Raw genomic sequence first — 23496 nt, 5'->3', positions numbered from 1 at the left:
TTAGGTAAGGGTTGAGAAGGAGGTCCACTGGAGCTCGAAGGTTGATTGTTGGAGTTATTTAGTGATCCAATCTGTGAGACAAGAGCTTGCAAGGTAGAATTCAGACCATTTAGAGTAGAAGTAAGGTTGTTTTCCATGGCCTGCTGTCTCTGATCAATAGAGTGTAATAACTCATCATTAGAAGATGAAGAGGGATAATTGAGCTGAGGGGTTTGTTGAGATGCTTGAGGCTGCCTTAGATGAGGTGCTCTGTGGTGCACGAAATTGTGATCATCAACAATGGCACCAAAAACTTGGTAGCGCTCTCAAATGTGAATCACACTCTGTCACAACATCGCACAACTAACCAGCAAGTGCACTGGGTCGTCCAAGTAATAAACCTTACGTGAGTAAGGGTCGATCCCACAGAGATTGTTGGTATGAAGCAAGCTATGGTCATCTTGTAAATCTCAGTTAGGAGGATAATAAATGGTTATGGAGTTTTTGAAAATAATAATAAATAAAGCATAAAATAAAATAGAGATACTTATGTAATTCAATGGTGGGAATTTCAGATAAGTGCAGAGAGATGCTTGTTCCTGTTGAATCTCTGCTTTTCTACTACTTTCATCCAATTCTTCATACTCCTTTCCATGGCAAGCTGTATGTAGGGCATCACCGTTGTCAATGGCTACTTCCCATCCTCTTAGTGAAAATGGTCCAAATGCTCTTATCACAGCACGGCTAATCATCTATCGGTTCTCGATCATGTCGGAATAGAATTCATTGATTCTTTTGCGTCTGTCACTACGCCCAACAGTCGCGAGTTTGAAGCTCGTCACAGTCATTCAATCCCTGAATCCTACTCGGAATACCACAGACAAGGTTTAGACTTTTCGGATTCTCAAGAATGGCCGCCAAGGGGTTCTAGCTTATACCACAAAGATTCTGATTAAGGAATCCAAGAGATACTCGCTCGTTCTAAGGTAAAACAGAAGTGGTTGTCAGTCACGCATTCATAGGTGAGAATGATGATGAGTGTCACAGATCATCACATCCATCAGATTGAAATACAACGAATATCTTAGAATAAGAATAAGCTGAATTGAATAGGGAATAGTAGTAATTGCATTAAAACTCGAGGTACAGTAGAGCTCCACACCCTTAATCTATGGTATGTAGAAACTCCACCATTGAAAATACATAAGTGATGGTCCAGGCATGGCCGAATGGCCAGCCCCCCAAAATATAATATATAGTCTCCTAAGATGAACAATCGATTAAAACTGAGACCAAAGATAGAAATACAATAGTAACAAGTCCTATTTATACTAGACTAGTTACTAGGGTTTACAGAAATAAGTCTAAGTGTAGAAATCCACTTCCAAGGCCCACTTTGGTGTGTGCATGGGCTGAGCTTGAGCTTTACACGTGCAGAGGCTCCTCTTCGGGTTAAACACTGAGTTGTAACGTGTTTCTGGTGTTTAACTCTGGTTTGTGATGTGTTTCTGGCGTTTTACTCCAGAATGCAGCATGGAACTGGCATTGAACGCCATTTTACGTCGTCTAAGCTCAAACAAAGTATGAACCATTATATATTGCTGGAAATCCCTGGATGTCTACTTTCCAACGCCGTTGAAAGTGCACCATTTGGAGTTCTGTAGCTCCAAAAAATCTATTTCGAGTGCAGGGAGGTCAAAATCCAACAGTATCAGCAGTCTTTTGTCAGCCTCCTATCAGATTTTTGCTCAAGTCCCTCAATTTCAGCCGAAAAATACTTGAAATCACAGAAAAATACACAAACTCATAGTAAAGTCCAGAAATGTAAATTTTGCATAAAAACTAATAAAAACATCCCTAAAAGTAGCTAGATCCTACTAAAAACTACCTAAAAAAACAATGCCAAAAAGCGTATAAATTATCCGCTCATCACAACACCAAACTTAAATTGTTGCTTGTCCCCAAGCAACTGAAAATCAAATAGGATAAAAAGAAGAGAATATACTATAAATCTCAAAATATCAATGAATATTAGGTTTTATTAGATGATCGGGACTTGTAGCTTTTTGCTTCTGAACAGTTTTGGCATCTCACTTTATCCTTTGAAGTTTAGAATGATTGACATCTATAGGAACTCAGAGTTCAGATAGTGTTATTAATTCTCCTAGTTAAGTATGTTGATTCTTGAACACATCTACTTTTATGAGTCTTGGCCGTGGCCCTAAGCACTATGTTTTCCAGTATTACCACCGGATACATAAATGCCACAGACACATGACTGGGTGAACCTTTTTAGATTGTGACTCAGCTTTGCTAAAGTCCAGAGCTCTTAAGCACACTCTTTTTCTTTGGATCATGAGTTTAACCACTCGGTCTCAAGCTTTTCACTTGGACCTGCATGCCACAAGCACATGGTTAGGGACAGCTTGTTTTAGCCGCTTAGGCCTGGATTTATTTCCTTGGGCCTTCCTATCCATTGATGCTCAAAGCCTTGGATCCTTTTTACCCTTGCCTTTTGGTTTTAAGGGCTATTAGCTTTTTCTGCTTGCTTTTTCTTTCTCTTTTATTTTTTTTTGCCACTTTTTTTTGCAAGCTTTTATTCTTCACTGCTTTTTCTTGCTTCAAGAATCAATTTCTTGATTTTTCAGATCATCAATAACATTTCTCTTTTTCATCATTCTTTCAAGAGCCAACAATTTTAACATTCATAAACAACAAGATAAAAAAATATGCACCGTTCAAGCATTCATTCAGAAAATAAAAAGTATTGTCACCACATCAATATAATTAAACTAGTTTCAAGGATGAATTCGAAACTCATGTACTTCTTTTTTTTTGTATTAAAAACATTTTTCATTTAAAAAAGGTGAAGGATTCATGGAATTATTCATAGCCATATGGCATAGTTGCTAAATACTAATGATCATGTAGTATAGACACAAACATAGACAAACATATAGTACAAAAACCGAAAAACAGAGAAATAAGAACAAGGAGATCAAGGAATGAGTCCACCTTAGTGAGGGTAGCGTCTTCCTTTTGAAGAACCAAAGGTGCTCTTGAGCTCCTCTATGTCTCTTCCTTGCCTCTATTGCTTAATCCCTAGTGATTTTGGTGCTCCTATCCTTAGTTGCTCCCAATAATTGTGTGGAGGAGAATGTATTCCCTGAGGTATCTCAGGGAATTTTTTTTGATGAGAAAATTCCTCATGCTCTTGTTAAGATCCATGAGTGGGCTCTCTTGATGTGCAGTCAAATGCTCTACTACTGAGCTATGGACCCTTGAGATAAATCTCTCCATCTCCCATGACTCGGAGGTGGAAGCTTTTGTCTTCCCTTTCCCTTTTCTAGAGGTTTCTCCAGCCTTAGGTGCCATAAGTGGTTATGGAAAAACAAAAAAACTATGCTTTTACCACACCAAACTTAGAATATTGCTCGCCCTCGAGCAAGAGAAGAAAGAAGAGAAGAAGAAGAAGAAGAAAAAAATGGAGGAGAGGGAGAGAGGTGTGTATTTGGCCAAAGGGGAGAAGAGAGGATTGTGTTGTGTGAAAATGAAGAAGGATAAAGCAGTTTATATAGTGGAGGGAGAGGGTTAAGGTTCGGCCATATTGGGTGGGTTTGGGTGGGAAAGGGATTTTAAATTTGAAGGTAGGTGGGGTTTATAGGGAAGAGTGGATGTATGTGAGTGGTGAAGAGGTGATGGGGAAGAGAGATTGAGGTGATTGATGAAGGGTTTTTGGGGAAGAGTGTTATTGGATTGTGTGAAGAAGAGAAAAGGTAAATTGAGGTAGGTAGGGATTCTGTGGGGTTCACAGATCCTGAGGTGTCAAGGATTATCATCCCTGCACTAATGAGGCATGTAAAATGCCCTCTGCCTGCAATCCTGGCATTTAACGCCAGACTGAAGCTTGTTTCTGGCGTTAAACGCCCAAATGTAGCATGTTCCTGGCGTTTAACACCAGCCTGATACTTGTTGCTGGTGTTAAACGCCAGCTTTCCTCAGGGTGCAATCCTAGTGTTTGAATGCTAGATTGCTGCTTGTTTCTGGCGTTCAACGCCAGATTCATGCTCTGTTCTGGCGTTGAACGCCAGCCAGATGCTCCTTACTGGCGTTTAAACGCCAGTAAGCTCTTCCTCCAGGGTGTGCTTTTTCTTCTACTGTTTTTGATTTTGTTTTTAATTTTTGCAATTGTTTTGTGACTCCACATGATCATAAACCTAATAAAACATAAAAGAACAAGAGAAATATAGATAAATAAAAATTGGGTTGCCTCCCAATAAGCACTTCTTTAATGTCAATAGCTTGACAGTGAGCTCTCATGGAGCTTCACAGATGTTCAGAGCATTGTTGGGACCTCTCAACACCAAACTTAGAGTTTGAATGTGGGGGTTCAACACCAAACTTAGAGTTTGGTTGTGGCCTCCCAACACTAAACTTAGAGTTTGATTGTGGGGGCTTTGTTTGACTCTATATTGAGAGAAGCTTTTCATGCTTCCTCTCCATGTTTACAGAAGGATAACCTTGAGCTTTAAACACAAGGTAGTCCCCATTCAATTGAAGGACTAACTCTCCTCTGTCAACATCAATCACAGCTCCTACTATGGCTAGGAAGGGTCTTCCAAGAATGATGGATTCATTCTCATCCTTCCCAGTGTCTAGGATTATGAAATCAGCAGGGATGTAAAGGCCTTTAACCTTCACTAACACGTCCTCTACCAATCCATAAGCTTGTTTTATTAACTTGTCTGCCATCTCTAATGAGATTCTTGCAACTTGTACCTCAAAGATCCCCAGCTTTTCTATTATACCTGACCAGGTCACACAAAGCCTTCTCAAAGGTCATGGTGCCTATGGTACATGGTATTAAGAATTTGCCAGGATCTTGTTTCTTTTGAGGTAGAGTTTGCTGAACCCATGTATCTAGTTCACTAATGAGCAAGGGAGGCTCACCTTTCCAAGTCTCATTACCAAACAATTTTGCATTCAGCTTCATGATAGCTCCCAGATATTGAGCAACTTGCTCTCCAGTTACATCTTCATCCTCTTCAGAGGAAGAATAGTTCTCAGACTCATGAATGGCAGAAAGAGGTTTAATGGAATCTCTATGGTCTCTGTATGAGCCTCAGATTCCTGTAGGTCCTCAATAGGGAACTCCTTCTTGTCTGGGAGACGTCCCATGAGGTCTTCCTCATTGGGATTCACGTCCTCCCCTTCCTCTTTAGGTTTGGCCATGTTAATTATATCAAAAGCCTTGCACTCTCTTTTTGGATTCTCTTCTGTATTGCTTGGGAGAGTACTAGGAGGAATTTCAGTGATTTTCTTACTCAGCTGGCCCACTTGTGCCTCCAAATTTCTGATGGATGACCTTGTTTCACTCATGAAACTTAAAGTGGCCTTAGACAAATCAGAGACTATGTTTACTAAGCTAGAGGAGCTCTGCTCAGAATGCTCTGTCTGTTGCTGAGAAGATGATGGAAAAGGCTTATTATTGCTAAGTCTGTTTCTTCCACCATTATTAAAGCCTTGTTGGGGCTTTTGCTGATCCTTCCATGAGAAATTTGGATGATTTCTCCATGAGGAATTATAGGTGTTCCCATGGGGTTCACCCATGTAATTTACCTCTGCCATTGCAGGGTTCTCAGAATCATAAGCTTCTTCTTCAGAAGATGCCTCTTTAGTACTGTTGGACGCATTTTTCCATCCATTCAAACTTTGTGAAATCATGTTGACTTTCTGAGTCAACATTTTGTTCTGAGCCAATATGGCATTCAGAGCATCAATTTCAAGAACTCTCTTCCTCTGAGGCGTCCCATTACTCACAGAATTCCTCTCAGAAGTGTACATGAACTGGTTATTTGCAACCATGTCAATGAGTTCTTGAGCTTCTGCAGGCATTTTTTTTGGTGAATGGATCCACCGGCAGAATGGTCCAGTGACATCTTAGAGAACTTAGATAGACCATAATAGAATATATCCAAAATGGTCCACTCTGAAAGCATGTCAGAAGGACACGTTTTGGTCATCCGTTTGTATCTTTTCCATGCTTCATAGAGGGATTCACCATCTTTTTGTTTGAAGGTCTAAACATCCACTCTAAGCTTGCTCAGCTTTTGAGGAGGAAAGAACTTAGCCAATAAGGCCGTGACCAGCTTATCCCAAGAGTCCACGCTATCTTTAGGTTGAGAGTCCAACCATGTTCTAGCCATGTCTCTTACAGCAAAAGGGAAGAGCATGAGCCTGTAGACTTCAGGATCTACTCCATTAGTCTTAACAGTCTCGCAGATCTGCAAGAATTCAGTTAAAAACTGATAGGGATCTTCTGATGGAAGTCCATGGAACTTGCAGTTCTGTTGTATTAGAGCAACTAGTTGAGGTTTCATCTCAAAATTGTTTGCTCCAATGGCAGGGATTGAGATGCTTCTTCCATCAAATTTGGAAGTAGGTATAGTATAGTCACCAAGCATCCTCCTTGCATTATATTTTCGGCTTCCATCTCCTCTTTCTTTTCAAAAATTTCTGTAAGGTTGTCTCTGGATTGTTGTAATTTAGCTTCTCTTAATTTCCTCTTCAGAGTCCTTTCAGGTTCAAGATCTGTTTCAATAAGAATATTATTGTCCTTGCTCTATCTCATATGAAAAAGAAGGGAACAGAAAATAATAATAGGGATCCTCTTTACCACAGTAAAAAGATTCCTTTATGTTAGTAGAAGAAGAAAAGAATAGAAGAAGTGAAAAGATAAGAATCTAAACACAAGGGGGAAGAGTGAGTTCGAATTCTTGAGTGGAAGAGAAGTGTTAGTAGATAAATAAATAAATAGAAAGAGATGAGATAGAAGAGTTTTCAAAAATTATTTTTGAAAACAGGTTAGTGATTTTCGAAAATTAAGAAAAGAAATAAAATTAAAATTAAAATTTGAACAATTAGTTAATTAGAAAGAATATTTGAAAAAGGGAGAGGAATTTTCGAAAATTAGAGAGAAAAAAGTAGTTAGGTGGTTTTGAAAAAGATAAGAAACAAACAAAAAGTTAATTAGTTAGTTAAAAAAGATTTGAAAATTTATTTTTGAAAAGATAAGAAGTTAGAAAAGATATTTTGAACTCAAATTTTTGAAAAAGATATGATTTGAAAAAGATATTTTAAAAAGATATGATTGAAAAAGATATTTTGAAAAAGATTTGATTTTTAAATTAAAATTGATTACTTGACTAACAAGAAACTAAAAGATATGACGCTAGAATTTAAAGATTGAACCTTTCTTAACAAGAAAGTAATAAACTTGAATTTTTAAAATTGAAATCTTGACTTGACTAACAAGAAACAACTAATTTTAAAATGTTTTGACTAAGTCAACCCAAAGATTTCGAATTTTTTGAGTAAAATAAGGAAAATATATTTTTTTGATTTTTTGAATTTTTAATGATGAGAGAGAAAAACAACAAAAATGACTCACAATATGAAAATTATGAATCAAAACACATGATGCATGCAAGAACACTATGAATGTCAAGATGAATACCAAGAACACTTTGAAGATCAAGATGAATATCAAGACTTATTTTTGAAAAATTTTCAAGAAAAGAAAAAACATGCAAGACACCAAACTTAGAAATTTTCAATGCTTAGACACTATGAATGCAAAAATGCATATGGAAAACAACAAAAAACACAAAACAAGAAAATTTAAAGATCAAACAAGAAGACTTATCAAGAACAACTTGAAGATCATGAAGAACACCATGCATGAAATTTTCGAAAAATGCATAAATTTTTAAAAACATGCAATTGACACCGAACTTAAAATTTGACTCTAGACTTAAACAAGAAACACAAAATATTTTTTTGATTTTATGATTTTCTAATTTTTTGTATTTTTCGAAAATTATATTTTTGAAAAACGAAAATAAAGAAAATTTTTTGAAAGATTTTTGAAAACTTTTTGAAAGGAAAATTACCTAATCTGAGAAACAAGATGAACCGTTGGTAGCGCGAAATTGTGATCAATACTTTTCACAAATCAACTAATCTCCAGTAATGAATCCAAAAACTTAGTGTTCAATACCATGGCATAATGATGAGCGGATAATTTGTACGCTTTTTGGCATTGTTTTTAGTATGTTTTTAGTATGATCTAGTTAGTTTTTAGTATATTTTTATTAGTTTTTAGTTAAAATTCACTTTTCTGGACTTTACTATGAGTTTGTGTGTTTTTCTGTGATTTCAGGTATTTTCTGGCTGAAATTGAGGGACCTGAGCAAAAATCTGATTCAGAGACTAAAAAGGACTGCAGATGCTGTTGGATTCTGACCTCCCTGCACTCGAAGCGAATTTTCTGGAGCTACAGAAGCCCAATTGGCGCTCTCTCAACGGAGTTGGAAAGTAGACATCTTGGGCTTTCCAGCAATATATGATAGTCCATACTTTGCCCAAGATTTGATGGCCCAAACCGGCGTTCAAATTCACCCTCAGAAATCCCAGCGTTAAACGCCGGAACTGGCACCAAAATGGGAGTTAAACGCCCAAACTGGCATAAAAGCTGGCGTTAAACTCCATGAAGAGTCTCTACACGAAAATGCTTCAATGCTCAGCCCAAGCACACACCCAGTGGGCCCGGAAGTGGATTTTTATGTCATTTACTCATCTCTGTACACCCTAGGCTACTAGTTTTCTATAAGTAGGACGTTATACTATTGTATTTTCATCTTGGTTCTTCTGGTTCCCTCTTTGGGACCGAAGCCAATGATCACTCTTGTTCTTATGTATTTTCAACGGTGGCGTTTCTACACACCATAGATTAAGGTGTGGAGCTCTGCTGTACCTCGAGTATTAATGCAATTACTATTGTTCTTCTATTCAATTCCGCTTGTTCTTGTTCTAAGATATCACTTGTTCTTCAACTTGATGAATGTGATGATCCGTGACACTCATCATCATTCTCACCTATGAACGTGTGACTGACAACCACCTCCGTTCTACCTTCGATTGGGTGAATATCTCTTGGATTCCTGATACACGATGCATGGTTGATCGCCTGACAACCGAGTGCTCGCCTGACAACCGAGCCAGCCATTCCGTGAGATCAGAGTCTTCGTGGTATAGGCTAGAACTGATGGCGGCATTCAAGAGAATCCGGAAGGTCTAACCTTGTCTGTGGTATTCTGAGTAGGATTCAATGATTGAATGACTGTGACGTGCTTCAAACTCCTGAGGGCGGGGCGTTAGTGACAGACGCAAAAGAATCACTGGATTCTATTCCGGCCTGATCGAGAACCGACAGATGGATAGCCGTGCCGTGACAGGGTGCGTTGAACATTTCCACTGAGAGGATGGGAGGTAGCCACTGACAACGGTGAAACCCTTGCTTAAGCTTGCCATGGAAAGGAGTAAGAAGGATTGGATGAAGACAGTAGGAAAGCAGAGAGACGGAAGGGAAGGCATCTTCATACGCTTATCTGAAATTCCTACCAATGAATTACATAAGTATCTCTATCTTTATCTTTATGTTTTATTCGTTTATCACCATACCCATTTGAGTTTGCCTGACTAAGATTTACAAGGTGACCATAGCTTGCTTCATACCAACAATCTCTGTGGGATCGACCCTTACTCGCGTAAGGTTTATTACTTGGAGGACCCAGTACACTTGCTGGTTAGTTGTGCGAAGTTGTGTTTATGCCATGGTATTGAACACCAAGTTTTTGGATTCATTACCGGGGATTATTTGATTTGTGAAAAGTATTGATCACAATTTCGCGCTACCAAGTTTTTGGCGCTGTTGCCGGGGATTGTTGAGTTTGGACAACTGACGGTTCATCTTGTTGCTTAGATTAGGTATTTTTTTTCGGAATTCTTGAAGGTGAATTCTAGAGTTTCATGGTGACTTGTTGAAGTCTGGCTGGTTGTGAAGCCATGTCTAATTTCATTGGACGGAGGTTTCAACTTATCATCACAAAAGCTTGTTGATTTTTATCAATCTTGCTTTTGGAGCAGTGATTTGCTAAGGCTTGGCTGGCCATTGGCCATGTCTAGTGTTTTGGACCGAAGCTTTCCTTGAAAGCTTGGCTGGCTGTGAAGCCATGTCTAATTCCTGGACCGGAGTCTTAGACTAGCATTGCATGATTCCTGGAATTCTCATTAAGAATTTTGAGACCTTTATTTTCTTTTTCCACTTAATTTTCGAAAAAAGCACAAAAAAATTTACAAAGTCATAAAATCCAAAAATATTTCTTGTTTGAGTCTAGTGTCTCATGTTAAGTTTGGTGTCAATTGCATGCATTCATTCATGTGTCTTAAGGATCTTCAAATAATTCTTGATGATTTCTTTATCTAATCTTTGAATTCTCTTGACTTGAGTGTTTTTGTGTCTCATATGCATTCCCATTAGTGTCAGTAGTATACAAACTGCTAAGTTTGGTGTCCTGCATGCATTGATATTTGATTCTTGTTGCATTTTGATTTTTCCTTATTATTAAAAATCAAAAAATATTTTTAATTTGTGTCTTCTCAAGTCAATAATACAGAGAATTGAAGATTCAGAACATACAGCAGAGGAATTACACAGAAAAAGCTGGGCGTTCAAAACGCCCAGTGAAGAAGGACAGACTGGCGTTTAAACGCCAGCCAGGGTACCTGGTTGGGCGTTTAACGCCCAAAAGGGTATAGTTTTGGGCGTTAAACGCCAGAATGTGCACCATTCTGGGCGTTTAACGCCAGGATGGCACAAGAGGGAAGATTTTGTTTTTAATGCAGATTTTTTTTTCAGTTTTCAAAGTTTTTCAAAATCAAATCTTTTTCAAATCAATCTTTTCAATCAAATCTTTTTCAAAATCAATTTCTTTCTATTTTCAAAAATACTTGCTATCAATTAATGATTTGAGTCAACATATCAAGTATGTTACTTTTTCTGTTGAGAAAGGTTTAATGTTTGAATCATATCTTTTCTTGATAGCCAAGTCATTAATTTTTAAAATCAAATCTTTTTAAAATGTTTTTCAAATCATATCTTTTCAATCACATCTTTTTAAAACCAATCATATCTTCTTAACCACATCTTTTTCAAAATAACTTTCAAATCAGATCTTTTTGATTTCTAATTTCAAATTCTTTTTCAAAAACCACTTGATTTTTTTCAACTTTTATTTTCGAAAATCAATTAGTGTTTTTCAAAATGTTTTCAAAATCTTTTACTTGATTTTCGAAAATTACTTCCCTTCTTCTCACATCCTTCTATTTATGGACTAACACTATTCCTTAATGCAAAATTTGAACTCCATCTTCTTTGATAAGTTCGAATTTTCTACTTCTGCCTTCTATTTTTCTTTTCCTCTGACACCTTAAGGAATCTCTATACTGTGACATAGAGGATTCCACATTTTTTTTGTTCTCTTCTCTTTCTTATGAGCAGGAGCAAGGACAAAAGCATTCTTGTTGAGGCTGATCCTGAACCTGAAAGGACCTTGAAGCGAAAGCTAAGAGAAGCTAAGGCACAATTCTCTGTAGAGGACCTAACAGAAATCTTCAAAGAAGAAGAACACATGGCAGCCGAAAACAACAACAATGCCAATAATGCAAGGAAGGTGCTGGGTGACTTTACTGCACCTACTCCCGACTTCTATGGGAGAAGCATCTCTATCCCTACCATTGGAGCAAACAATTTTGAGCTTAAGCCTCAATTAGTTTCTCTAATGCAACAGAATTGCAAGTTCCATGGACTTCCATTGGAAGATCCTCATCAGTTCTTAGCTGAATTCTTGCAAATCTGTGACACTGTCAAGACTAATGGGGTTGACCCTGAGGTCTACAGACTTATGCTATTCCCTTTTGCTGTAAGAGACAGAGCTAGAACATGGTTGGATTCTCAACCTAAAGAAAGCCTGAACTCTTGGGAAAAGCTAGTCAATGCCTTCTTGGCAAAGTTCTTTCCACCTCAAAAATTGAGTAAGCTTAGAGTGGAAGTCCAAACCTTCAGACAGAAGGAAGGAGAATCCCTCTATGAAGCTTGGGAAAGATACAAACAACTAATCAGAAAGTGTCCCTCTGACATGCTTTCTGAATGGAGCATCATTGGAATTTTCTATGATGGTCTCTCTGAACTATCCAAGATGTCTTTGGATAGCTCTGCTGGAGGATCTCTTCATCTGAAGAAGACGCCTACAGAAGCTCAAGAGCTGATTGAAATGGTTGCAAATAACCAATTCATGTACACTTCTGAAAGGAATCCTGTGAACAATGGGACTAGTCAGAAGAAAGGAGTTCTTGAGATTGACACTCTGAATGCCATACTGGCTCAGAATAAGATATTGACTCAACAAGTCAATATGATTTCTCAAAGTCTGTCTGGAATGCAAAATGCACCAGGCAGTACTAAAGAAGCTTCATCTGAGGAAGAAGCTTATGATCCTGAGAACCCTTCAATGGAAGAGGTGAATTACATGGGAGAACCCTATGGAAACACCTATAATCCTTCATGGAGAAATCACCCAAACCTCTCATGGAAGGATCAACAGAGACCTCAACAAGGTTTCAACAATAATAATGGTGGAAGAAACAGGTTTAGCAATAGCAAGCCTTTTCCATCATCTTCTCAGCAACAGACAGAGAATTCTAAGCAGAACCACTCTGACTTAGCAACCATGGTCTCTGATCTAATCAAAACCACTCAAAGTTTCATGACTGAAACAAGGTCCTCCATTAGAAATTTGGAGGGACAAGTGGGTCAGCTGAGCAAGAAAATTACTGAACTCCCTCCTAGTACTCTTCCAAGCAATACAGAAGAAAATCCAAAAGGAGAGTGCAAGGCCATCAACATGGCCGAATTTTGGGAGGAAGAAGAGGCAGTGAACGCCACTGAGGAGGACCTCAATGGACGTCCACTGGCCTCCAATGAGTTCCCCAATAAGGAACCATGGGAATCTGAGGCTCAAAATGAGACCATAGAGGTTCCATTGGACTTACTTCTGCCATTCATGAGCTCTGATGAGTATTCTTCCTCTGAAGAGGATGAGTATGTCACTGAAGAGCAAGTTGCTAAATACCTTGGAGCAATCATGAAGTTAAATGACAAGTTATTTGGAAATGAGACTTGGGAGGATGAAGCCCCTTTGCTCACCAAAGAACTGGATAACTTGTCTAGGCAGAAACTGCCTCAAAAGAGACAGGATCCTGGGAAGTTTTCAATACCTTGTACCATAGGCACCATGACCTTCAATAAGGCCTTGTGTGACTTAGGATCAAGTGTAAACCTCATGCCTCTCTCTGTAGTGGAGAAGTTAAGGATCTTTGAGGTGCAAGCTGCAAAAATCTCACTAGAGATGGCAGACAATTCAAGAAAACAAGCCTATGGACTTGTAGAGGACGTTCTGGTAAAAGTTGAAGACCATTACATCCCTACTGATTTCATAGTCCTAGAGACTGGGAAGTGCATGGATGAATCCATCATCCTTGGCAGACCCTTCCTAGCCACAGCAAAGGCTGTCATTGATGTTGATAGAGGAGAGTTGATCATTCAAGTGAATGAAGAATCCTTTGTGTTCAAGGCTCAAGGATATCCCTTTGTCATCATGGAGAGGAAGCATGAAGAGCTTCTCTCAAAACAGAGCCAAACAGAGCCCCCACAGTCAAACTCTAAGTTTGGTGTTGGGAGGCCACAACCAACTTCTAAGTTTGGTGTTGAACCCCCACATTCAAACTCTAAGTTTGGTGTTGGAAGGTTCCAACATGGCTTTGAGCATTTCTGAGGCTCCATGAGAGTCCTCTGTCAAGCTACTGACATTAAAGAAGCGCTTGTTGGGAGGCAACCCAATGTTATATTTTATCTATTTTCCTTTGTTATTTTATGTTTTTTTGTAGGTTGATGATCATGAGAAGTCACAAAATCAATGAAAAAAGCAAAAACAGAATGAAAAACAGAAAGAAAAATAGCACACCCTGGAGGAGAGCGTACTGGCGTTTAAACACCAGTGAGGCTAGCTGTTGGGCGTTTAACGCCCAGTCTGGCACCATTCTGGGCGTTTAACGCCAGAAAGGGGCACCAGACTGGCGTTAAACGCCAGAAAAGGGCAAGAAGCTGGCGTTAAACGCCAGAAATGGGCACCAGCCCGGCGTTTAACGCCAGAATTGGCACAAAACGAGATTTTGCTTGCCATTTGTGCAGGGATGACGTTTCCTTGACACCTCAGGATCTGTGGACCCCACAGGATCCCCACCTACCCCACCACTCTCTCTCTTCTTCTTCACCCATTCACCAATCACCTCAACACCTCTTCCCCAAAAACCCTTCACCTATCAAATCCCATCTTTCTCTTCACCACTCACATCCATCCTTCATAAAACCCCACCTACCTCACTATTCAAATTTAAACCACTTTTCCTCCCAAACCCACCCATCCATGACCGACCCCTACCCTTCCCCCACTCCTATATAATCCCTCCTTCACTCCTTCATTTTCACACAACCTAAACACCACTTCTCCCCCTTTTTGGACGAACACAAAGCCATTCCCTTCTTCCTCATTTCTTCTTCTTCTACTCTCTTCTTTCTTCTTTTGCTCGAGGACGAGCAAACATTTTAAGTTTGGTGTGGTAAAAGCATTGCTTTTTGTTTTTCCATAACCATTTATGGCATCCAAGGCCGGAGAAACCTCTAGAAAGAGGAAAGGGAAGGCAAAAGCTTCCACCTCCGAGTCATGGGAGATGGAGAGATTCATCTCAAGGGTGCATCAAGGCCACTTCTATAAAGTTGTGGCCTTGATGAAGGTGATCCCCGAGGTCCCTTTTTCACTCAAAAAGGGTGAATATCCGGAGATCCAACATGAGATCCGAAGAAGAGGTTGGGAAGTTCTTACCAACCCCATTCAACAAGTCGGAATCTTGATGGTTCAAGAGTTTTATGCCAATGCATGGATCACCAAGAACCATGATCAAAGTGTGAACCCGGATCCAAAGAACTATCTTACTATGGTTCGGGGGAAATACTTGGATTTTAGTCCGGAAAGTGTAAGGATGGCATTCAATTTGCCCATGATGCAAGGAGATGAACATCCTTACACTAGAAGGGTCAACTTTGATCAAAGGTTGGACCAAGTCCTCACAGTTATTTGTGAATAGGGCGCCCAATGGAAGAGAGATTCAAGAGGGAAGCCGGTTCAATTGAGAAGGCATGACCTCAAACCCGTGGCTAGAGGATGGTTAAGTTTATCCAACGCTCAATCATCCCCACTAGCAACCGGTCCGAAGTTACCATAGACCGGGCTATCATGATTCATAGCATCATGATTGGAGAAGAAATAGAAGTTCATGAGGTTATATCTCAAGAACTTTACAAGGTGGCGGACAAGTCCTCTACCTTGGCAAGGTTAGCCTTCCCTCATCTCATTTGTCACCTCTGTTATTCAGTTGGAGTTGACATAGAGGGAGACATCCCTATTGATGAGGACAAGCCCATCACTAAGAAGAGGATGGAGCACACAAGAGACCCCACTCATCATGAGATCCCTGAGATACCTCAAGGGATGCACTTTCCTCCACAAAACTATTGGGAGCAACTAAACACCTCCCTAGGAGAATTGAGTTCCAACATGGGACAACTAAGGGTGGAGCATCAAGAACACTCCATCATCCTCCATGAAATTAGAGAAGATCAAAGAATCATGAGAGAGGAGCAACAAAGACAAGGAAGAGACATTGAGGAGCTCAAGCACTCCATAGGATCTTCAAGAGGAAGAAAGAGCCGCCATCACTAAGGTGGACCCGTTCTTTAATTTCCTTGTTCTTTATTTTCCTGTTTTTCGAAATTTTAGTGCATGTGTTTGTCTATGTTTGTGTCTTGTGATCATTAGTATCTTAGTGTCTATGCCTTAAAGTTATGAATGTCCTATGAATCCATCACCTTTCTTGAATGAAAAATGTTCTTAATTGGAAAAGAAAAGAATTGCATGAATTTTGAATTTTATAACAGTTTAATTATTTTGATGTGGTGGCAATATTTTTGTTTTCTGAATGTATGCTTAAACAGTGCATATGTCTTTGGAATTTGTGGTTCATGAATGTTGGCTCTTGAAAGAATGATGAAAAAGGAGACATGTTACTGAGGATCTGAAAAATCATAAAAATGATTCTTGAAGCAAGGAAAAGCAGTGAATACAAAAAAAAATTTCGAAAAAAAAGGGGAGAAAAAGAAAAAGAAAAGAAAGAAAAAGAAAGAAATAAAGTTGTGATCCAAGGCAAAAAGAGTGTGCTTAAGAACCCTGGACACCTCTAATTGGGGACTCTAGCAAAGCTGAGTCACAATCTGAAAGGGTTCACCCAATTATGTGTCTGTGGCATGTATGTATCCGGTGGTAATACTGGAAGACAGAGTGCTTTGGGCCACGGCCAAGACTCAATAAGTAGCTATGTTCAAGAATCATCATACTTAACTAGGAGAATCAATGACACTATCTAGATTCTGAGTTCCTAAAGAAGCCAATCATTCTGAATTTCAAAGGATAGAGTGAGCTGCCAAAACTGTTCAGAAGCAAAAAAGCTAAAAGCCCCGCTCATCTAATTAATACTGATCTTCATAGATGTTTTTGGAATTCATTGCATATTCTCTTCTTTTTATCTTATTTGATTTTCAGTTGCTTGAGGACAAGCAACAATTTAAGTTTGGTGTTGTGATGAGCGGATAATTTGTACGCTTTTTGGCATTGTTTTTAGTATGATCTAGTTAGTTTTTAGTATATTTTTATTAGTTTTTAGTTAAAATTCACTTTTCTGGACTTTACTATGAGTTTGTGTGTTTTTCTGTGATTTCAGGTATTTTCTGGCTGAAATTGAGGGACCTGAGCAAAAATTGTGTTTATGTGGTAGCGCGAAATTGTGATCAATACTTTTCACAAATCAAATAATCCCCGGTAATGAATCCAAAAACTTGGTGTTCAATACCTGAATCAGATTTTTGCTCAGGTCCCTCAATTTCAGCCAGAAAATACCTGAAATCACAGAAAAACACACAAACTCATAGTAAAGTCCAGAAAAGTGAATTTTAACTAAAAACTAATAAAAATATACTAAAAACTAACTAGATCATACTAAAAACATACTAAAAACAATGCCAAAAAGCGTACAAATTATCCGCTCATCACAACACCAAACTTAAATTGTTGCTTGTCCTCAAGCAACTGAAAATCAAGTAAGATAAAAAGAAGAGAATATGCAATGAATTCCAAAAACATCTATGAAGATCAGTATTAATTAGATGAGCGGGGCTTTTAGCTTTTTGCCTCTGAATAGTTTTGGCATCTCACTCTATCCTTCGAAATTCAGAATGATTGGCTTCTTTAGGAACTCAGAATCTAGATAGTGTCATTGATTCTCCTAGTTAAGTATGATGATTCTTGAACACAGCTACTTATTGAGTCTTGGCCGTGGCCCAAAGCACTCTGTCTTCCAGTATTACTACCGGATACATACATGCCACAGACACATAATTGGGTGAACCTTTTCAGATTGTGACTCAGCTTTGCTAGAGTCCCCAATTAGAGGTGTCCAGGGTTCTTAAGCACACTCTTTTTGCCTTGGATCACAACTTTATTTCTTTCCTTTTCTTTCTTTTTCTTTTTTTTCGAATTTTTTTTTTGTATTCACTGCTTTTTTCTTGCTTCAAGAATCATTTTTATGATTTTTCAGATCCTCAGTAACATGTCTCCTTTTTCATCATTCTTTCAAGAGCCAACATTCATGAACCACAAATTCAAAAGACATATGCATTGTTTAAGCATACATTCAGAAAACAAAAATATTGCCACCACATCAAAATAATTAAACTGTTATAAAATTCAAAATTCATGCAATTCTTTCTTTTTCAATTAAGAACATTTTTTTATTTAAGAAAGGTGATGGATTCATAGGACATTCATAACTTTAAGGCATAGACACTAAGATACTAATGATCACAAGACACAAACATAGACAAACATAAGCACTAAAATTTCGAAAAACAGGAAAATAAAGAACAAGGAAATTAAAGAACGGGTCCACCTTAGTGATGGCGGCTCTTTCTTCCTCTTGAAGATCCTATGGAGTGCTTGAGCTCCTCAATGTCTCTTCCTTGTCTTTGTTGCTCCTCTCTCATGATTCTTTGATCTTCTCTAATTTCATGGAGGATGATGAAGTGTTCTTGATGCTCCACCCTTAGTTGTCCCATGTTGGAACTCAATTCTCCTAGGGAGGTGTTTAATTGCTCCCAATAGTTTTGTGGAGGAAAGTGCATCCCTTGAGGTATCTCAGGGATCTCATGATGAGTGGGGTCTCTTGTGTGCTCCATCCTCTTCTTAGTGATGGGCTTGTCCTCATCAATAGGGATGTCTCCCTCTATGTCAACTCCAACTGAATAACAGAGGTGACAAATGAGATGAGGGAAGGCTAATCTTGCCAAGGTAGAGGACTTGTCCGCCACCTTGTAAAGTTCTTGAGATATAACCTCATGAACTTCTATTTCTTCTCCAATCATGATGCTATGAATCATGATAGCCCGGTCTATGGTAACTTCGGACCGGTTGCTAGTGGGAATGATTGAGCGTTGAATAAACTCTAACCATCCTCTAGCCACGGGCTTGAGGTCATGCCTTCTCAATTGAACCGGCTTCCCTCTTGAATCTCTCTTCCATTGGGCGCCCTCTTCACAAATAACTGTGAGGACTTGGTCCAACCTTTGATCAAAGTTGACCCTTCTAGTGTATGGATGTTCATCTCCTTGCATCATGGGCAAATTGAATGCCATCCTTACACTTTCCGGACTAAAATCCAAGTATTTCCCCCGAACCATAGTAAGATAGTTCTTTGGATCCGGGTTCACACTTTGATCATGGTTCTTGGTGATCCATGCATTGGCATAGAACTCTTTAACCATTAAGATTCCGACTTGTTGAATGGGGTTGGTAAGAACTTCCCAACCTCTTCTTCGGATCTCATGTCGGATCTCCGGATATTCACCCTTTTTGAGTGAAAAAGGGGCCTCGGGGATCACCTTCTTCAAGGCCACAACTTCATAGAAGTGGTCTTGATGCACCATTGAGATGAATCTTTCCATCTCCCATGACTCGGAGGTGGAAGCTTTTGCCTTCCCTTTCCTCTTTCTAGAGGTTTCTCCGGCCTTGGATGCCATAAATGGTTATGGAAAAACAAAAAGTAATGCTTTTACCACACCAAACTTAAAATGTTTGCTCGTCCTCGAGCAAAAGAAGAAAGAAGAGAGTAGAAGAAGAAGAAATGAGGAAGAAGGGAATGGCTTTGTGTTCGGCCAAAAGGGAAGAAGTAGTGTTTAGGTTGTGTGAAAATGAAGGAGTGAAGATGGGTTTATATAGGAGAGGGGGAAGGGTAGGGTTTGGTCAATTGAGGGTGGGTTTGGGTGGGAAAGTGGTTTGAATTTGAATGGTGAGGTAGGTGGGGTTTTATGAAGGATGGATGTGAGTGGTGAAGAGAAAGATGGGATTTGATAGGTGAAGGGTTTTTGGGGAAGAGGTGTTCAGGTGATTGGTGGATGGGTGAAGAAGAGAGAGAGTGTGGTAGGGTAGGTGGGGATCCTGTGGGGTCCACAGATCCTGAGGTGTCAAGGAAAAGTCATTCCTGCACCAAATGGCAAGCAAAATCTCGTTTTGTGCCAATTCTGGCGTTAAACGCCGGGCTGGTGCCCATTTCTGGCGTTTAACGCCAGCTTCTTGCCCTTTTCTGGCGTTTAACGCCAGTCTGGTGCCCCTTTCTGGCGTTAAACGCCCAGAATGGTGCCAGACTGGGCGTTAAACGCCCAACAGCTAGCCTCACTGGCGTTTAAACGCCAGCACGCTCTCCTCCAAGGTGTGCTGTTTTTCTTTCTGTTTTTCATTCTGTTTTTGCTTTTTTCATTGATTTTGTGACTTCTCATGATCATCAACCTACAAAAAATATAAAATAACAAAAGAAAATAGATAAAATATAACATTGGGTTGCTTCCCAACAAGCGCTTCTTTAATGTCAGTAGCTTGACAGAGGGCTCTCATGGAGCCTCAGAAATGCTCAGAGCCATGTTGGAACCTCCCAACACCAAACTTAGAGTTTGAATGTGGGGGTTCAACACCAAACTTAGAAGTTGGTTGTGGCCTCCCAACACCAAACTTAGAGTTTGACTTTGGGGGCTCTGTTTGGCTCTGTTTTGAGAGAAGCTCTTCATGCTTCCTCTCCATGATGTCAGAGGGATATCCTTGAGCCTTAAACACAAAGGATTCTTCATTCACTTGAATGATCAATTATCCTCTATCAACATCAATCATAGCCCTTGCTGTGGCTAGGAAGGGTCTGCCAAGGATGATGGATTCATCCATGCACTTCCCAGTCTCTAGGACTATGAAATCAGCAGGGATGTAATGGTCTTCAACTTTTACCAGAACATCCTCTACAAGTCCATAGGCTTGTTTTCTTGAATTGTCTGCCATCTCTAGTGAGATTTTTGCAGCCTGCACCTCAAAGATCCCTAACTTCTCCATTACAGAGAGAGGCATGAGGTTTACACTTGACCCTAAGTCACACAAGGCTTTCTTGAAGGTCATGGTGCCTATGGTACAAGGTATTGAAAACTTCCCAGGATCCTGTCTCTTTTGAGGCAGTTTCTGCCTAGACAAGTTATCCAGTTCTTTGGTGAGCAAAGGAGCTTCATCCTCCCAAGTTTCATTTCCAAATAACTTGTCATTTAACCTCATGATTGCTCCAAGGTATTTAGCAACTTGCTCTTCAGTGACATACTCATCCTCTTCAGAGGAAGAATACTCATCAGAGCTCATGAATGGCAGAAGTAAGTCCAATGGAATCTCTATGGTCTCATTTTGAGCCTCAGATTCCCATGGTTCCTCATTGGGGAACTCATTGGAGGCCAGTGGACGTCCATTGAGGTCTTCCTCAGTGGCGTTCACTGCCTCTCCTTCCTCCCAAAATTCGGCCATGTTGATGGCCTTGCACTCTCCTTTTGGATTTTCTTCTGTATTGCTTGGAAGAGTACTAGGAGGGAGTTCAGTAATTTTCTTGCTCAGCTGACCCACTTGTGCCTCCAAGTTTCTAATGGAGGACCTTGTTTCAGTCATGAAACTTTGAGTGGTTTTGATTAGATCAGAGACCATGGTTGCTAAGTCAGAGGTATTCTGCTTAGAACTCTCTGTCTGTTGCTGAGAAGATGATGGAAAAGGCTTGCTATTGCTAAACCTGTTTCTTCCACCATTATTATTGTTGAAACCTTGTTGAGGTCTCTGTTGATCCTTCCATGAGAGATTTGGATGATTTCTCCATGAAGGATTATAGGTGTTTCCATAGGATTCTCCCATGTAATTCACCTCTTCCATTGAAGGGTTCTCAGGATCATAAGCTTCTTCCTCAGATGAAGCTTCCTTAGTACTGCTTGGTGCATTTTGCATTCCAGACAGACTTTGAAAGATCATATTGACTTGTTGAGTCAATATTTTGTTCTGAGCCAATATGGCATTCAGAGTGTCAATCTCAAGAACTCCTTTCTTCTGACTAGTCCCATTGTTCACAGGATTCCTTTCAGAAGTGTACATGAATTGGTTATTTGCAACCATTTCAATCAGCTCTTGAGCTTCTGTAGGCGTCTTCTTCAGATGAAGAGAGCCTCCAGCAGAGCTATCCAAAGACATTTTGGATAGTTCAGAGAGACCATCATAGAAAATACCTATGATGCTCCATTCAGAAAGCATATCAGAAGGACACTTTCTGATTAATTGTTTGTATCTTTCCCAAGCTTCATAGAGGGATTCTCCTTCCTTCTGTCTGAAGGTTTGGACTTCCACTCTAAGCTTACTCAATTTTTGAGGTGGAAAGAACTTTGCCAAGAAGGCATTGACTAGCTTTTCCCAAGAGTCCAGGCTTTCTTTAGGTTGTGAATCCAACCATGTCCTAGCTCTGTCTCTTACAGCAAAAGGGAATAGCATAAGTCTGTAGACCTCAGGGTCAACCCCATTAGTCTTGACAGTGTCACAGATTTGCAAGAATTCAGCTAAAAACTGATGAGGATCTTCCAATGGAAGTCCATGGAACTTGCAATTCTGTTGTATTAGAGAAACTAATTGAGGCTTAAGCTCAAAGTTGTTTGCTCCAATGGCAGGGATAGAGATGCTTCTCCTATAAAAGTCGGGAGTAGGTGCAGTAAAGTCACCCAGCACCTTCCTTGCATTGTTGGCATTGTTGTTGTTTTCGGCTGCCATAGGTTCTTCTTCTTTGAAGAATTCGGTTAGGTCCTCTACAGAGAGTTGTGCTTTGGCTTCTCTTAGCTTTCTCTTCAATGTCCTTTCAGGTTCAGGATCAGCCTCAACAAGAATGCTTTTGTCTTTGCTCCTGCTCATAAGAAAGAGAAGGGAACAAGAAAATGTGGAATCCTCTATGTCACAGTATAGAGATTCCTTTAGGTGTCAGAGGAAAAGAAAAGTAGAAGACAGAAGTAGAAAATTCGAACTTTATTCAAAGAAGATGGAGTTCGAATTTTGCATTAAGGAATAGTGTTAGTCCATAAAATAGAAAGATGTGAGAAGAAGGGAAGCGATTTTCGAAAATTAAGTAAAAGATTTTGAAAACATTTTTGAAAAACACTAATTGATTTTCGAAAATGAAAGTGGAAAAGAAATCAAGTGATTTTTGAAAAAGATTTTGAAATTAGAAATCAAAAAGATTTGATTGAAAACTATTTTGAAAAAGATGTGGTTAAGAAGATATGATTAGTTTTAAAAAGATGTGATTGAGAAGATATGATTTGAAAAACATTTTAAAAAGATTTGATTTTGAAAATTAAAAACTTGGCTAACAAGAAAAGATATGATTCAAACATTAAACCTTTCTCAATAGAAAAGGCAACATACTTGAAATGTTGAATCAAATCATTGATTGATAGCAAGTATTTTTTAAAATAGAGAGAAATTGATTTTGAAAAAGATTTGATTAAAAAGATATGATTTGAAAAAGATTTGATTTTGAAAAAGTTTGAAAACTGAAAAAAAATCTGCATTAAAAACAAAATCTTCCCTCTTGTGCCATCCTGGCGTTAAACGCCCAGAATGGTGCACATTCTGGCGTTTAACGCCCAAAACTATACCCTTTTGGGCGTTAAACGCCCAACCAGGTACCCTGGCTGGCGTTTAAACGCCAGTCTGTCCTTCTTCACTGGGCGTTTTGAACGCCCAGCTTTTTCTGTGTAATTCCTCTGCTGTATGTTCTGAATTTTCAATTCTCTGTATTATTTGACTTGAGAAGACACAAATTAAAAATATTTTTGGATTTTTAATAATAAGGAAAAATCAAAATGCAACCAGAATCAAATATCAATGCATGCAGGACACCAAACTTAGCAGTTTGTATACTACTGACACTAATGGGAATGCATATGAGACACATAAACACTCAAGTCAAGAGAATTCAAAGATTAGAGTAAGAAATCATCAAGAATTATTTGAAGATCCTTAAGACACATGAATGAATGCATGCAATTGACACCAAACTTAACATGAGCCT

The 23496-nt window shown here is 39.2% G+C and overlaps 2 non-coding genes across 2 annotated transcripts; both read left to right on the top strand.

The window, feature by feature from the left end:
* Window positions 1-5972: 5972 nt before the first annotated feature.
* LOC112715661 (small nucleolar RNA R71) lies at window positions 5973-6080 on the top strand. Its single transcript, XR_003159895.1, has one exon. It is a non-coding gene; the product is annotated as a small nucleolar RNA R71 (small nucleolar RNA).
* Window positions 6081-21686: 15606 nt separating this feature from the next.
* On the top strand, window positions 21687-21794 carry LOC112716270 (small nucleolar RNA R71). The gene has a single exon (XR_003160239.1). It is a non-coding gene; the product is annotated as a small nucleolar RNA R71 (small nucleolar RNA).
* Window positions 21795-23496: the final 1702 nt, after the last annotated feature.

This window comes from Arachis hypogaea, chromosome 1 (genome assembly GCF_003086295.3).
Source record: "Arachis hypogaea cultivar Tifrunner chromosome 1, arahy.Tifrunner.gnm2.J5K5, whole genome shotgun sequence".
NCBI lineage: Eukaryota > Viridiplantae > Streptophyta > Magnoliopsida > Fabales > Fabaceae > Arachis > Arachis hypogaea.
Note: the sequence above shows the minus strand (reverse complement) of the source record. Positions and strands in the feature narration are given on the sequence as shown.